The sequence below is a fragment of the Hemitrygon akajei genome, chromosome 32 (assembly GCF_048418815.1).
Source record: "Hemitrygon akajei chromosome 32, sHemAka1.3, whole genome shotgun sequence".
Classification (NCBI taxonomy): Eukaryota; Metazoa; Chordata; class Chondrichthyes; order Myliobatiformes; family Dasyatidae; genus Hemitrygon; species Hemitrygon akajei.
In genome coordinates this window covers 8,341,003-8,357,480 of record NC_133155.1, presented here as the reverse complement: position 1 = coordinate 8,357,480, position 16,478 = coordinate 8,341,003, and the positions used below count along the sequence as shown (strand labels likewise).

At 44.3% G+C, this 16,478-nt stretch overlaps 1 protein-coding gene across 1 annotated transcript in view; it reads left to right on the top strand.

Moving 5' to 3' along the window:
• Nucleotides 1-16,478, top strand: part of LOC140719703 (sodium-dependent lysophosphatidylcholine symporter 1-like) — a 71,273-nt gene that overhangs the window by 15,938 nt on the left and 38,857 nt on the right. The gene's annotated exons all lie outside the window — the stretch shown is intronic.

The following is a 16,478-nucleotide window of genomic DNA, read 5'->3' as shown; positions in this document are numbered from 1 at the left end:
TCCTGACACTCATGATAGCAAGGAATGAACTTTAAATCCTGCCAGAACATTAAAGCTGCTATTTATTCTGCCCAATTAGATTTGCTGGACTGAGTAAAGTGAAAGCTTTATCAGCCTTTGGTAATGCAACCAGTGGAATCTTGGCACGTTTGACGACAGGATCTGACTCCCAGCACTTTCTCTTCTGTGTTTGCTTTAAATTTGAGTTGTCCGCTTGTAAAAGGTGGGTCACGTGGTGCAGTTATGGAGCCTGCAATGTGATCCTTTCAGAGGCGTTGGACTGGGTCTTCCCTCCTTGCGTATATTGGAAGCTGCAGCTTTTGACTTGCGTCAGCGTCTGTCCTGGCTGCCTCGCTGTGAAACGCGCTCGGCTCTCTCGCCTTTCCTCCCGGCCCGGTAAAACAGCAGCAGTTGCACATAAGTAAATGTACGCCTGGTGGCCACTTCAGGTAGCTCCCCGTGCCTAATAAAGTGGCCACTGAGTTTATGTCCGTGGTCTTCTGCTGCAGACCGTCCACTTGAAGGTTCAACGTGTTGCACAGCCAGAGGCCCTCTTCTACTCGCCGCTGTTGTAACGCGTGGTTATTTGAGCCAATCGGCCTCCTCCTGTCAGCTTGAACCAGAATCCTATGGCCTTTTGTATTAACTAGGTGTTTTCACCCACAGAACTGGATGTTTTTTTTAAATTACACAATTCTCTGTAAACTCTCTAATGTGTGAAAAGATGAGCAATTTCTGAGATACTCAAACTACCCCATCTGGCATCAACAGTCAAAGTCACTTAGACCGTATTTCTTCCTCATTTTGATGTTTGATCTGATGAGCAACAACTGAACCTCTTGAACCGTACCTTCAGGCTTTTAAGCATTGAGTTGCTCCCACACGATTGATTGATTGATTAGATATTCCTTCCAGGCAGCAGCGGGAATTGAACCTGGGTCACCGGTGCCATAAAGCGTTATGCTAACCACTGCGCCAATGTGCCGTGGGTTGGTTCATTGTCCATTCAGAAATGTGATGGCGGAGGGGTAGTAAACATTGAGTGTCTGTGTTCTCCAAGATGTCTAGTCTATTTCCTCACCTCCATCTTTCACTAACTTAAAGAGTGTTCAGATTCTGATCTATCTGCCCAAACCTATTCCAACACTGAGTAAAGTTCAGCACCCTTTAAACGTCAGGCTACCTGTTGAAATTGCTTTCCAAATGACCATGGTTAAGGGCAACATCTTTTGCTCTGCCTCTGACTTATCATTTTCTTTTTCACTGCTCAAACCTATCCTTACACTGTTGCAGATGGATTGCTGAGGAATAATATTACTACTCAGGAATATCACTTCAATGTCATTATGCCTTGCTGTCTTTCCTTCTACTTGTAGAAACCCTACAAGGGGCTAATCTTTGAAACGTTCCTCCACTTCCAAATAAGTCCTCTCACGCCGTACTTGATCGCCCTCTGTTACCATGGTAAAATGCTCTTGGATCTTCGTGGGCAGCATTACATGAGCATGTATTAGGATGGGGCTGCAAGATCTCTCCTGGGCACTTACGATTTGCTACAGTGATGGACTGCAAGGTTCTAAAGTTGGGGTTGAATCTCACTGAATTACGACAAAGGGAAAAATAAATGTCCCACTGCTAAGTAAAGGAACTTCAGCAGAGAGAATGCTGGTCACTATTTCCCCCACCCCTTTTGCTTTCCTGCTTGACACGATCATTTATTTTTGAAATGGCAAATCATTACAGAATTAAGTGATCGTGCAGCAGCTCAAAGATTTGTGTCCCTAAGGAAATACCACGGTTTATTTGAAATGTGCAGCGGGCTGCTTGATATGTTGAAAGTAATTGAACCCCTGCCAGCAAGCCATTCACATGCTAGTTCTGTCTGTAAAGCTAGCTTTTCCCCGGTTCGTTTGTATACTGCCGAAATCACGTATGTATTTTATTCTTTACAAAATTCTGTAATTGGAATGTTAAACTGGAAACATTTCAGTGCCGTTGGGTACTGGTAGCAGGCCAGGGGCAGCAAAGCACCAGCTGCTGGAACACTGGAACTATTGTATCTGCTGGCCAATGTCGTCTGCAAGATTTCCTTCATCTGCAGATACCCAGCCCCTCTCAAGTTGCTACTTACAGCTCTTGAAGAGTAGAACAGAAATAAAGCTAGAACAGAGATTATGGGCAGAAGGGCCATCTCTCTGCTCCTAGACCGTAGAGCATTCAGAGTCGACTTCTTTTTTTGCCTTTGCTTGGGTTGGTTGGTAGTTGTCCATAAGGTGCGTCTTTGCCTAACGTAAGTGCGGCTACTTACCAAGGCAACTTCCAACAGCATCTCCCCAAACCCTGCGACCTGTAGCGGCAACAAAGGATAACGATCTTGGGTGCATGGGATCAGGCATGGCAGAAGGTACAGGAATCTTGGCTCCCATGCTGTAAGCTTCGACCGCGCTCTACTATTTGCGCGATGTGGTCGAGGCCTTCAGAGCGGAGCTGGATCTGCGACTGCGGCCTGCAGCCATCGACGCAGCACTGAATTGAGCGACGCAGTGGCTGTGGGCATCGGCTCCTGGGCCATCTTCACTCCCCTCAGCAGCTCATAGCTGTGGGCTCACCCTCAGTGACTCTGCAGCTTGATGTTTAATATTTTGTACGTTATTTGTTGTTCTGCTGTTTGTGTAATTTGTTTTTTTAGCATGTCAGATGGTCCTGCTGTCTGGGCTTTTTCTTCAAATGGGTTCCATGTTGCTTCTCTTGCGGCTGCTTGCAAGAAGGTGAATCTCAAGGTTGCACACTGTATACATACTTTGATAATAAATGTACTTTCAACGTTTGCAAGTTCTCCTCCAAGTCATACACCAACCTGACTTGGAAAAACCTTCTTGTTCCTGTGTTGTCACTGGATCTAAACGGGGAACTTCCTCCCCCACAGACCGTGTGAATGTTTTCGTTCAAAGTACCTACAATGATTCAAGAAAGTGACTCACCGTCACCACTTCGAGGGGTAGTAATCAGCCATGATGAAATGGTAGGAGAAGACTCGATGGGCCGATTGGCCTAATTCTGCTCTATGTCTTGTGGTCTAAGTCAGAAGATGAGGTGCAGGTCCTACTGCTTGTGATTGAGATTCCCTGAACAGATAGGAAGCCAAAGGCAGAGGCTGGAATTGGAGTGGATCTGAGAATCAGAATCACTGGAAGTTGGAAGTAGGTGAATGGAGGTGTTCTTCAAAGTGTCCGCAAGTGTAGTTTAGATCACCCGGTGAGAACTGAGGGCACTGCACAACATGGGGTGAATTGTAACTGCCTCATCTGGAAGGAGTGTTTGGGGTCCTGGGCTACAAGAAAGGGGGCAATACATGGGCAAAGGTTGCATCCCCAGCTGTTGCTGTGCAAAGGGGATTGAGTGTTGGAGGTGGAGGGGTGGCCCTCAATGATAAGGAGGAAATGGTCCTTCTGAATCTTGAAAAAGAGGAAGGAGAGATACTTCTGATGGTGACTTCACGTTGAGGAGTCACGTTGGTAGGATGGAAGGTGAAGCAAAACTATATCTCCAAGTAGAAACAGCAGATATTGAAAAAAAATCTCTCCCATGTTGAAATATTCCTCCTCCTCCTTCACCTCTTCCCTAAATAAAATTCTAATGCTTCAGAAACTCAGTATTGTACTGATAGAGTAATGGAGGCTTTCCTCCTGGCAATCTTTAGTTGGAAACTAATTTAGAGAAATTTCCCTTGGGCAACCTGTTTTTTTTATTTATGATGTGAAAGTTATTTTATAATCAGGGTGTGCAATTATTTCATTTTATGATCAACTACTTCCTACTGGGTTAATTATTCTCCTAGATTTCCGTGTGGATTGGCCACATACATTATCAGTCACAAGTTTAGAAATTTGATTTGAGTAGATCTTCATTGTGTTGCATCTGTTTTTGTTTTGAGTGGGGTGTGATGAGAATAGTTCAACTCCGCCACTTGAATTTAGCTGGATACCTGCATTTGCAGATCACATGTGCACCATTGACCTGGCTTCTGCATTGGACATACTTGTAATGGATGCTTGTACGTTGTCAGGGTAATTTAGACCACGTGCTTCTGAAGGTCAGTTGATGTTGGGCATTCTCTGCTAACTGTAGAAACATGGAAATCTACAGCACATTACAGACCCTTTGGCCCATAATGTTGTGCCAACTATGTAACCTAGTCTAGAAACTGCCTGGAATTTCCCTTGCGCATAGCCCTCTATTTTGCTAAGCTCCATGCACCTATCTAAGAGTCTCTTAAAAGAACCTATCGTATCTGCCTCCACCACTGTTGCTGGCCGTGCATTTCATGTACCCACCACTGTGTGAAAAAGTTACCTCTGACATCCCCCTTGTACCTACTTCCAAGCATCTTAAAACTATGCCCCCTCCTGTTAGCCATTTCAGTCCTGGGTAAAAGCCTCTGACTATCCACACGATCAATGCCTTTCATCATCTTATGCACCTCTATGGGGTCACCTCTCATCCTCTGTCACTCCAAGGGAAAGAGGCCAACTTTGCTCAACCTATTCTCATAAGGCATGCTCTCCAATCCAGGCAGCATTCTTGTAAGTCTCGTCTGCACTCTTTTCCACACCCTTCCTGTAGTGAGGTGACCAAAACTGAATATAGTACTCCAAGTGGGGTCTAGCTAAGGTCTTGTATAGTTGTAACATTACCTCACAGTTCTTGAACTCAATCCCACGGTTGATGAATGCAAACAACACCATACACCTTCTTAACAACACTGTCAACCTGCTCAGCAGCTTTGAGTGTCCTTTGGACATGGACCCCAAGGTCTCGCTGATCCTCCACACTGCCATGAGTTTTATCATTAATATGGTATTCTATTAATATTATCTAGAGTGGGGTGATTTAAGGGGAGCCTTCCTCAGCAGGTATCTGCTCTGTGCTGTGAGCCTTGGCTTTGGTAGCAACACACACACACATACAAAATGCTGGAGGAACTCAGCAGGCCAGGCAGCATCTGTGGAAAAGTTTCTTCCTCCTTATATACACTTGGACCTATCCACTAAATGGCCTGCTGTGGAAACACCAATGCCCAGGATTTTAGAAAGTAGGGGGTGCAGCCCAGTCTGTCACAGGCAAAGCCATCTCCACCATTGAGCACACTTGCATGAAGCGCTGCCACAGGAAAGCAGCGTCCATCATCGAAGACCCCCACCATCCAGGCCATGCTCTTCTTGCTGCTACCATTGGGCAGGAGGTACAGGAGCCTTGGGTTCCCCACCACCAGGGTCAGCAACATTTATTACCCTACAACCCTCAGTACAACTCCTGAAACTGAGTGTACGTCACTCATCTCAACTCTGAACTGATTCTACGACCTACAGAGCTGCTTTCAAGGGCACTCTAAAACACGTGTTCTCAGTTTTTTTATTTGTACAATTTGTCTTTTGCACATTGGGCGTCAGTCTTTGTCAGAGTTTGTAAATTCTGTTGTATTTCTTTATTTTCCTGTAAATGCCTGTAAGAAAACAAATCTATATGTTAACATATACTTTGATAATAAATTTAATTTTAACTTTAAATGCGTGTTGAAGTTCTGTCCAATTTGCAAACCTTGAGCCAATTAGAATGAGCGTTGCTACTTCATTTAGCCATGCAATGTGAAAATTGGATTCAAGGCTGTATTGTTAGTCACAGATGCTACAAAAGTTCATGCTAGCCCAGGTCAAGGCGGAATTTGGAGCAATCAAATGTGTATTTATAGAAACTCTAACCTCTCTCCCTACCTCATAATTAGATAGGAAGAAGGCAGACCAGTCTCGCTGCTGACTTGATTCTTGATGTGCTCCAGGCATTTGGTGTGAAATGACAGCCACTGACTGAGATTAACAACAAAACTAGCACTGTATTCCCTCCATCCAGAGAGCTTGAAGAGAGGCTGATGAGCTTCCGTTCTTGTGCATTGTACAAGCTACTGTTTCACAGAAAACAATCTTAATATGTAAACATTTCACAACTCAATGCAGGATCAAAGTGAACCCAATTTCTGGGTTGCTAGAACTGGCTCTTAATGCTATACAGTAATTTCCATGTACAATATTAAACAACTAGTTTTGTGCGTTATTTGTTCACGTTTTGCTGTTTGCGTGATTTGCTTCTTCAGCACGCCTGATGGTCTTGTTGTCTGGACTTTTGCTTTAAACGGGTTTAGTTTTGAGGACTTGGTTGGAATTGAAATAGCTGATTTTTTTTTTTGGCTTTTTAATCAGATGTGCAATGTATGCTGGATTTTTCCTGTCAGTGTTTCTCCATCAGCAAATTATAACTTCCCAACATCGAGCATCAAAAGGAAATGCATCATTAAGGACACACCCCCCACCCCCATCACCCAGGACATGCCCTCTTCTCCCTCTTCTCATTGCTACCATCAGGGAAGCGGTGCAGGAGCCTGAAGATGGACACTCAACATTTTAGGAACAACTTCTTCCCCTCAGCCGTCAGACTTCTGAATGGACAATAAACCCATGAACTCTACCTCACTATCCTTTTTCTTTTTTTTATTTGCTCTCATTTCACACAACGTGTGTGTGTGTGTGATTATATTTATTTATATTTTTTAATTAAGTATTGCAATGCAAAACAACAAATTTCATGCACGACAGATGCCAGTGATATTAAACCTGATTCTGATTCTGAACAGCAAGGAATACAATCTAGCAACTGTACTTTGGCTATCATAGGTCTTCTACTTCAGAATCAGTGATTTATGCTTACTGATGAAACGCATGAATTGGAAATTGATTGTGGATTTCATATCATCAGTCCTTGAAAATCCTGAGACAGTCTTCTGTTCTGGAAATACTGTCTGAGTTGGAGAACAAAAATACAGCATTATTGTATTCACATTGATAATAAGCAACCACTGAATATTTCACATTGTTAATTCCAAAAAATTGCTTTATTTAAATTTGAAAGTGTTTTGAGGTAAATTTTGGGGGTGAGGCCCACTTTCGCCAACAATTCCAAAATGTGTGTCGCTGAGGCTGCAGTTCCTCAGGGGAAAAGCACTCTCACATCCAGTCCTATTCAAATGGACCAACTAATTCTTAATGGGGCTCCATTTGGGAATGCTTGGACCGGAGATGAATATCATCAATATGTTTCAAATCTGGTGTCAAATCACCAGCTGTGTCAATGAAGTTGGGTCGGTCGAGCCCCGAAGGGTTTCTTGTCTTGCTGTTGTTCTGTTGTTGTTGTCACTGTTTTTGTTGTTCTGTTTTGTGTTGACCGTTGCGAGCGTGCAACGTCAGCGCCAGAATGTGTGGCGGTACCTCCGGGCTGCCCCCCCCCGGCACGTCGTTGGGTGAGCCGGTCGTTAACGCAAACGACACACGTCACTGTAGGTTTCAGTGCGCACGTGGTAAATAAATCCGACTCAGAATTCACGGTTAGCATAAAGCTATCACAGTGCCAGAGATCCGGGTTCGATTCCTGCCGCTGTCTGTAAGGAGTTTGTACGTTCTCCCGGTGACGGCAATGGATTTCCTCCCTCCGTCCAAAGACGTGCCTGTTAATAGTTTAGTTGGCCACGTGTATAATTGGGCCAGAAGAGTCTGTTACTGTGCTGTATCTCTAAACAAGCTAAGTGGATGCAATTCCAAAAGAGACTCGATGCCTAATTAGATGATGAAATGAGCAAAGAATCCCTGTATTGAGAAAATTATATTATAGCTCAGAAGTAAAATTCTGTTAAACTTAAGCAAGTTGCAGGCTTGTTTCCGTGTATGTTTCAGTCGATGTGGCAATGAGGAGCGGACTGCATTCCACAGGCGAGATTAGAAACTGAATGTCACCTTCTGCAAATGTAAACGTGGCCTAACAGCCCGGCATGGTTTAAAAAGTGAAACCAATTATAACCACAGAAGATCATTACCATCCTGTGTTTGAGGTTAAGTGTAAAATAGCCAAAATGCTGTCTGTTTCTAGGAGCAAGGAGCAGATCAAACTCAGAGCTCTAATCGTTGTTTTAAGTACTGAGACTTAAAGGTTATTACTAAGCACAGCCTTCTTATCTCATAGGTCTTCAGAGTTTTGTAAGTATCTTTGGATTCATGTTTTGGTGCAATTTTTAAAATTTTTGTTTTGCTTTTAATTTTGCAAAGCAAGGCCGTGGCTGCAAAATGCACACAAATGTGGAATTAATCAGTTAGAAGTTACTTGGCACATTGCAGAAACTTCAGCCAAGTAGATTAAAGGAGGCTCAAGTAAGCAAAGTAATAAGTTGCAATTTTTTATTTTTTTAACTGAAGTTTTGGAATCTACTAAACTTGAGTTGCTTAACAATGTTCTGATGTTTGGCCTCCATTCGGACACCTGGCTCGATTGCAGCAGACATAGGAATTAAAATTCCTCGGTGACTAATTGCTCTGCAACCCATTGTGTTGGTCAGTGTGCTTAGGCAGCAGCAGGCAAAAATCTCGACTTTCTTCTTAGCAGTCCGGCAAACAGGATAGAAAAATGACAGCCTCCACTATGGAACAGTCCAGATGTTTGAAACATAGAAAATGGCTGCAAAATAAGGCCATTCTGCCCTCTGAGTCTACTACACTACTCCATATGATCATGGCCGATCGTCTGTCTCTTCACTGTAATCCACCTCTTTTGCCCACATACCTGATGCCTTTTGTGCCTAGAAGTTTATCTACCTCCTTCTTAAGTATATTCAGCAATTTGGCCATTATGCCCTTCCTTATTGGAGAATTTCACAGCTTCACCACCTTCAGAGTGAAGAAAATCTCTTCATCTCAGTCCTAAATGTCTTACCCTGATTCCTAGAACACCGTCCCATTCCCTTCCCAACCCGGGCTCCATGACCCCTTGGTTCATGGTAAGGCTCCATGGCGTAAAAAAAGTTGGGAACCCCTGATCTAGATCCTCACCCTCACAGCCAAGCGAAATGTGCTCCCTGCATCTAGTATGTCATTGAATTTCGAGGTCAAATGTGCATCACAAATGCAGTGCACTTGGGGATCTGATTGCTTACACTGTAAACGGGGAGATTTTTGTTTACATCAGTACCAGTCACCCATAAGACCATAACATATAGAAGCAGAATTGGGCCATTTGGCCCATCGAGTCTGCTCCACCATTTCATTATGGCTGATCCATTTCCCTCTCAGCCCCAATCTCCTGCCTTCTCCTTGTATCCCTTCATGCCCTGACTAATCAAGAATGTATTAACTTCTGCCTTAAATATACCCAATCACACAGCCACCTGTGGCAACAAATTCCACAGATTCACCACTCTCTGGCTGAAGAAATTCCTCCTCATCCCCATTCTAAATGGACGTCCCTCTATTCTGAGGCTGTGCCCTCTGGTCTTAGTCCTCCCACCATAGGAAACATCCTCTCCGCATCTATTTTATCAAGGCCTTTCAAATTCAATAGGTTTCTGATTCACGGATTCCCCACCCCCTCTTCTGAATTCCAGTAAGTACAGGCCCAGAGCCATCAAACACTCCTCATAAGATGCGCCTTTCAATCCTGGAATCATTTTCACGAACCTCCTTCGACCCCTCTCCAGATATTCCCACAGCCAATGCAGCTGCGTCTACACGGGCCTGTTTGTGAACCCTGTTGTCAGGTGCAGGGTCTGGGTAACATGCTTGGTGAATGTTTCTGCTTCACTCCATCTGCTCAATAACCACACACTCCTCCCACAGTTTCCACTGCTCTGCTGTACCTCCCTCACTTCATCCCATGTTTCTCCTTGTTAGATAAGGGGCCCAAAACTGCTCACAATACTCCAAGTGAATCCTCACCGGAGCCTTATAAAGTCTCAACATTATATCCTGCTTTTATATTTTAGTCCTCTCAAAATGAATGCTAACATTGCATTTGCCTTCCTCACCACCGACTCAACCTGCAAATTACTTTTAGGGAATTCTGCACGAGGACTTCCAAGTCTCTTTGCACCTCAGTGTTTTGAATTTTCTCTCCTTTTAGGAAATATTCTATCTTTTTATTTCCTCTCGTCAGTCCTCATAAGGGTATCAGAGGTGGAGAGAGTCAGCAACTTTAAATTCGATGGTATTTTCATTTTGGAGGATCTGTCCTGGGTCCATTACAAAGAAAGTATGGCAGCACCTCTACTTTCTTAAAAGTTTGCAAAGATTCAGTATGTCACCTAAAACTTTGACAAACTTCTATAGATGTGTGGTGGAGAGTATATTGACTGGTTGAATCACCAATGCCCTTGAATGGAAAAGCCTACAAAAAGTAGTGGATATGACCCAGTTCATCATGGGTTAAACTTTCCCACCATTGAGCACATCTACAAGGAGCGCTGATGCAGGAAAGCAGCATCTGTCATCAAGGATCCCCACCATCCCAGCCGTGCTCCCTTCTCACTTCTGCCCTCAGGAAGTAGGTGCAGGGGCTTCAAGACCCACACCACCAGGTTCAGGACCAATTATTATTCCTCAACCGTCAGGCTCTTGAGCCAGAACGGTAACTTCATTCACCCCATCAAATGAACTGTTCCCACAACCCATGGAATCACTTCCAAGGACTCTTTTTCTCATGTTTTCGATATTTATTATCAGTATTATTTTATTTTTGTATTGCACAAGTTGTTGTCTTTTGCACATTAGTTGGCCATCCTGTTGGGGTGTGATCTATCATTGATTCTATTATGTTTCTTTGCTTTTACTGAATATGCGCACAAGGAAATGAATCATAGGGTTGCATCTGGTGGTATACGTGCACTTGGATAATAAATTTACTTTCAACTTTGAATTTATCAAAATGAGTTAGTAGCTACTTAGAGATGTATTTCAACATAACATTATTTCAATTCATGTTGTCCCTCTGTCTACAGCTTTTTATTGCTGCAATTCAGAGTGATGTAGGGCCTGGGAGTTTTACTAGCTAAGCATAACAGACATTTGAAGCTGTTTAAATCAGCCTGTGTTCCTAAGCGTGTTGCTTCACCGGGATCTCTGAGAGGAACGTATCCCGCAGTGCCCAGCTCATGATTTTGCTCTTGAGTCTGGTCTCTGGCACGGCTGGTTTAGAAGGGAACTGGGAAAGGGCAGGGAGAAAAGAGGTGTGTCAACACGCTATCAGTCTCAGCCAACGGCAAGTAAGTCCCAGCTGTGGGCTGCTTACAGAACGTGCTGCAGCAGGCAGGGTTACATTCGGTCAAACACGATGGTAGCTGTGATATGCAAAGTATGGGTGAATTTAGAAGCATATTCTTGGTGCGACTGCAGTTTAGTAACAGTATACGTATAGTTAAAAATATATACTTTTGATGAGTACAGATAAAAGGTGTTTGGGGCTTTTGGGGGTTGATGTGCCTGATCCCAATTTTTTTGTGCCGGGGGGGGAGAGAGATTTGGGGGTCGTTGTGCCTATTCTGTTTTTTGTTCTTTTTTTTGTGTGGGAGGAGGGATTTGGGGGTCGATGTGCCTGTTCCGATTTTTTTTTGTGCAGGAGGAAGGATTTGGGGGGGGGGGTGCATTGATGTGTTTGTTCCATTTTTGTTCATTTTTTCTTGTGGGGAGAGGGGATTTGGGGGTTGATGATTGTGCTGCCTTTCTTGGATTCATGGCGACCTGGAGGACTGAAGAATTTCAGAGTTGTATACTTCAATAATAAATGAACCTTTGAACTGACATTGCTACACTCCCCCCCCCCCACCCCCCATAAAGTAATTTCTCCTTATCTCAGTTCTAGATACTTGCATATACCTCATAGCCTTCACGTCCCCACCCAGCCAAGGGAGTCTCCTCCTCATTTCCCTTCTGCCTAGACCCATCAGAACTCAGCACTTCAGATTTTGCATCTGTGAACTTGTGGTAGATTGTGATATCGGAAACACAGTGAGATTGAGATTGTGAACAGAAAAAGAACTTGGGATTTTTGTTTTCAAAAATCTTGATTTTTTTTTCAAAGTAACATTGAAACGGTAAAGTAGTGGTTAGCACAACGCTTTACAGTGCCAACAACCCGGGTTCAATTCCCGCCGCTGTCTTTAAGGCATTTGTACGTTCTCCCCGTGACCGGGTGGGTTTCCTCCTGGAGCTCTGGTTTCCTCCCACAGTGCAAGAACGTACCGGTTAGTAGGTAAATTGTTCTGTGATTAGTGTAGGGTTAAATAGGTGGGTTGCTAGGCAGCATAACTCAATGGGCCAAAGGGCCTGATCCGTGCTGTATCTCAATAAGTGGAGAATAACTTGTCATTGCTGAAGACGAGATAGCAGTGTGTGCAAAACAGATATTACAATGCATGTGGTACAGCTTAATTCCCATGACTTTGCATTGTCAGAACATTTTAGGGCGTATTCTGGAGTTAGGGTATATAACAAAGTTCAACAGCAGCCATTCTTCAGACCTGAACGTGGATTGTAGATTAAACTTAAAATGCAGCTCTGAACAGTAGTTTAACTGGAGTTGATTTAAAAACCAGACAACGCTAATTAACATTCATTTTGGGTGTCTGGAGTGTGGGTGTGAAAACTATATGCAATTTAAAGGAAGCATTGTAGATACATTGTCGCTATAGAAGAGCCCTGCTATTACATTTGATCTTCAGCATATAAGCTGTCATGTGATATTGGGCTGAACAGGCCTCTTCCTCCGACAGGGTCTCATTTTGTTGAATAAAACACTTCTATATCTAATAGCTTCAATATTTCTGTGGTAACTTTGTTCACTTTACAACAGTCGCACATCCACAGCATCAATACTCATCAACACTCCATCTACATGATTCTAGCGACTGAACTGCTGGAGTTGGGATGGAGACGTGGATGGTTCATTAGCCACTCTTTGTCATTGGGACCTGGACCACGACTCATTCTACACTGACCTCAACTCCTTTTTTGTGCCTGTTCCCAATATCCTTTAGTTCTTCAGTCTTCCTAATATTTGTCTCTCTCCACCTTAAATCTACCCAGCAACCTGCATCCACCGCCCTTGGAGGCAGAGTTGCAGCGATTCGCCAGCCTCTGAGGCGCCTCGTGATTGTGCAAGGCGCTACGGTACAGTAGCAATTCGCAAAACACTATTAGAGCTTGGGGCGTTCTCCCAGTGATCGCATGGGTTTCCTCCAGGTGCTCTGGTTTCTTCCCACCGTCAAAAGACGTACCTGATGGTAGGTTAATGGGCCGGTGTAAATTGTCCCATGATCAGGCTAGGGTTAAATTGCTGAGCAGCACGGCTTGAAGGCTCTGGAAAGGTCTATTCTGCGCTGTATGTTGATTTATTATTTTTTTAATGAACCTCAACTTCCATTGCAATTAAGGGTTCCTAATCCTTGTCTTTCAACCTTGCAGGAACTGACCTTGCACACTCATTTTGTTTCTCACGACTCCCATTTGTTGGGTGATGTTCTACCACAAGCAGCTGCTCCAAGCCTATTTTAACCAGGTCCTGTCTTCCGTTATTGAGATCCGCATCCTGGGGCAGATCAGAGTTCGTGGCGAAGTGCCGTTGACGGGAAGAAGGTTGAACACGTGGGCTGAGCAAACTGAGGTGGTTTGCACCGTCCTTAATGTCATTCAGGGTCAGGGAACGTGGCTTACCTGTATCACTCAGATCTAAGTTGCACCTTAGCTAGGAAGGGTAATGTTTTTCTCCCCCATTTGAACTTGGTTCAAGTCCTCAGATTTCTACGGATTAACCTGGAAGAGGCTGTGAATGTGCAGCAATTGCTGACCATTATAGATCTGTATATGGACAGACATACAGCACTAAAGCACAGAAGAGGGCTCTTCAGCCCATCTAGTCTGTGCCAACCCATTACTCTGCCTATTCCCATTGACCCACGCCTGGACCATAGCCCTCCATACCCCTCCCACCCACGTACTTATCCAGATGTTGAAATCAATCCTGCATCCTCCACTTCTACTGACAGCTCATTCCACACGAACAGCACCCCGTGAGTGAAGAAATTCCTCCTCAAGTTCCGTTTTAAGTATTTCCCCTTTCAGCCTTCTAGTCCTAGTCTTACCCAACCTCAGTCTGCTTGCATTTACCCTGTCTATACCCCTCATAATTCTGTATACCTGTAGAACAGCACCCCTCATTCTCCTACTGCGCACTCCAGGGAACAAAGACCTAACCCTAACCAACCTTGACTTGTTAGTCGGGTCCTCAAGTCCTGGCTGCATCCTTCAAATTTCCTGTCAGAGCAGTGAACAGCGACGGTGACGTGGCTGAGCTAAAACTTGCCAGTAAAACTGCTTTTGTTTTCCTGGACTTGACGCTTGCTTTCACAATTAATTCTCTGGAGCGCCTTCAAGTCCTCTTGGTTCACAGGGCGACGCAGAAGGGTTAAAACAAAGGAGCTCTGTGTTGAACAAGGGGTAGCGCAATCCTGCGCCTTCGTCTTTGGAATGCAAAGTAACAGTGCGCCAAGACCTGGCGCGTGGTCAGCTCCAGATTCCTGTCCCAACACCATGCCAAATGTTTCCTAGATCCAGAACGGAAAGGACTGGGGATTCTAATGAAATTTACTCTTTTTCTTATCAGAGGGGGATCGAAAATCTGGCTGAATGATGCCACGTTGACAGCCCCTCACTCAACCCAAGAGCTGATTATCGCTCTTTGGAGGAATACTGGAGGAGGAAACCAGAGGGCCTTAACCCAGTCCTCACCGGGAGATCAGAGGTGGAGAGGGCCAGCACCTTTAAAATTCCTCAGTGCTATCATTTCAAAGATCTGCCCTGAGCTCAGCATGAAAGTAGAAGTGCCTGTACTTAGAAGTTTGCAAAGATTCAGCATATCATCTAAAACATTGACAGGTTTCTATAAATGCATCTTGGAGAGTACACTGAATGGTTGCTTCATGGCCTGGTACGGAAACACCAATGCCCAAACCATCGACTGCTTATTCCCCTCTGTAGATGCTGCCTGAGCTGCTGAGTTCCTTCAGCATTTTATGTGGGTTGTTCAAGGTTTCCAGCATCCGCAGAACCTCTTGTGTTATTAATTGAAGTTCTTTCTCTGATCTACTGGCTGAACATGTGAACCCTATCTCGCACTGGATTAAGCGTGGCAGTCGCGGCTGTGAGTCTCACTCAGTGGAAAATCAGCTCCTTGCCACTGGTTATGCCGTAACCGGTCTCTACAAACCTGCTGGGTAGCAGAGCAATTGGCATACAGCTGGTAACTCGTACCATTAAAGTTTATTGGCATATGCCCAGCTAGATGTGTGCACAGGTGCAATGAAAAGCTTTCTTACAGCAGCACCAGCACCACTTAGCGTCAGGTACACAACATTTACAAGATGAGCATAAATTGAGCACAATTTTTTTTTACAAGAAAAAGCACAATCAGAAGAAATAAACGAGTCCATTTTAGTGTAAAATGGTCCTAGAGCTGCTTATTGAGTGTTTGATGGCCCTGGGCCTGTTGTTCTCACTGGAATTCAGAAGAATGAGAGGGTATCTCATTGAAACCTATCGAATGTTGAAAGCCCTAGATAGAGTGAACATAGAGAGGATGTTTCTTAAGAAGTACTTTATTGATCCAGAGTGGGAAATTATAGTGGACAGTAGACCAGAGGACAAAGCCTCAGAATAGAAGGACATCTATTTAGAATGGAGATGAGGATGAATTTCTTTAGGCCGGAGAGTCGTGACTCTGTGGAAGTCATTGCAACAGGCAGCCATAGAGGCCAAATCATTGGCAGAGGTTGGTAGATAGTCGGGTTGAGTTGTTCCCCAATCTTGACCATCCATTTGGAAACATTTTGTCACTGTACAAGGAGACATCATCAGTATGCAGTTCATGCACAGCATGCGAGGGAATTCCTGGAAGCATGGCGTTCCACAAACAGGCATGTAAACCTCAATCCTATTTATAAGCCAATGCGGGCAAAATTCCAGACCATAACACACTGATTTTGTCATGCAACCAATGAGCGATGAAACCCCCGCCCTTCGTCACAATTGAGTTTCCGTAATGATGACCAATCAGCTGATTGATAAATGTATAAAGGCCAAGCATTCAGGGGGATGATGTCTCCTTGTATGGTGACAAACAACTCAACCCAACAATCAATCACCCGAGGTACACATTTTCTGTCTTATTTCCAGGTTGATAGATTCTTGATTGATCAGGGCATGAAGGAATATGGGGAGAAGGCAGGAGATTGGGGCAGAGAGGGAAATAGATCAGCCATGATGAAATCGTGGAACAGACTCGATGGGCCAAATGGCCTAATTCTGCTCCTCTGTCATGTGGTCTTATGGTCTAATGATTAGGTTTGTACAGATTTTTTCAGGAACCAAACATCTGAAGGGAAGTAGCTGTTCTTGAACCTTGGTGGTGTGGGACTTTGGATGTTCAGCTACAAGTAGAGCTATTTCTGGGTGAAATGCTTGGCGACATGGCAACTTGAGCAAGGTAGCTCAGAGGGGGCAATGAGGGGAGGGTGTAAACCCTGGAGGCGGCTGTGGGTGAAAATCTGGCAGTTTCTGAGA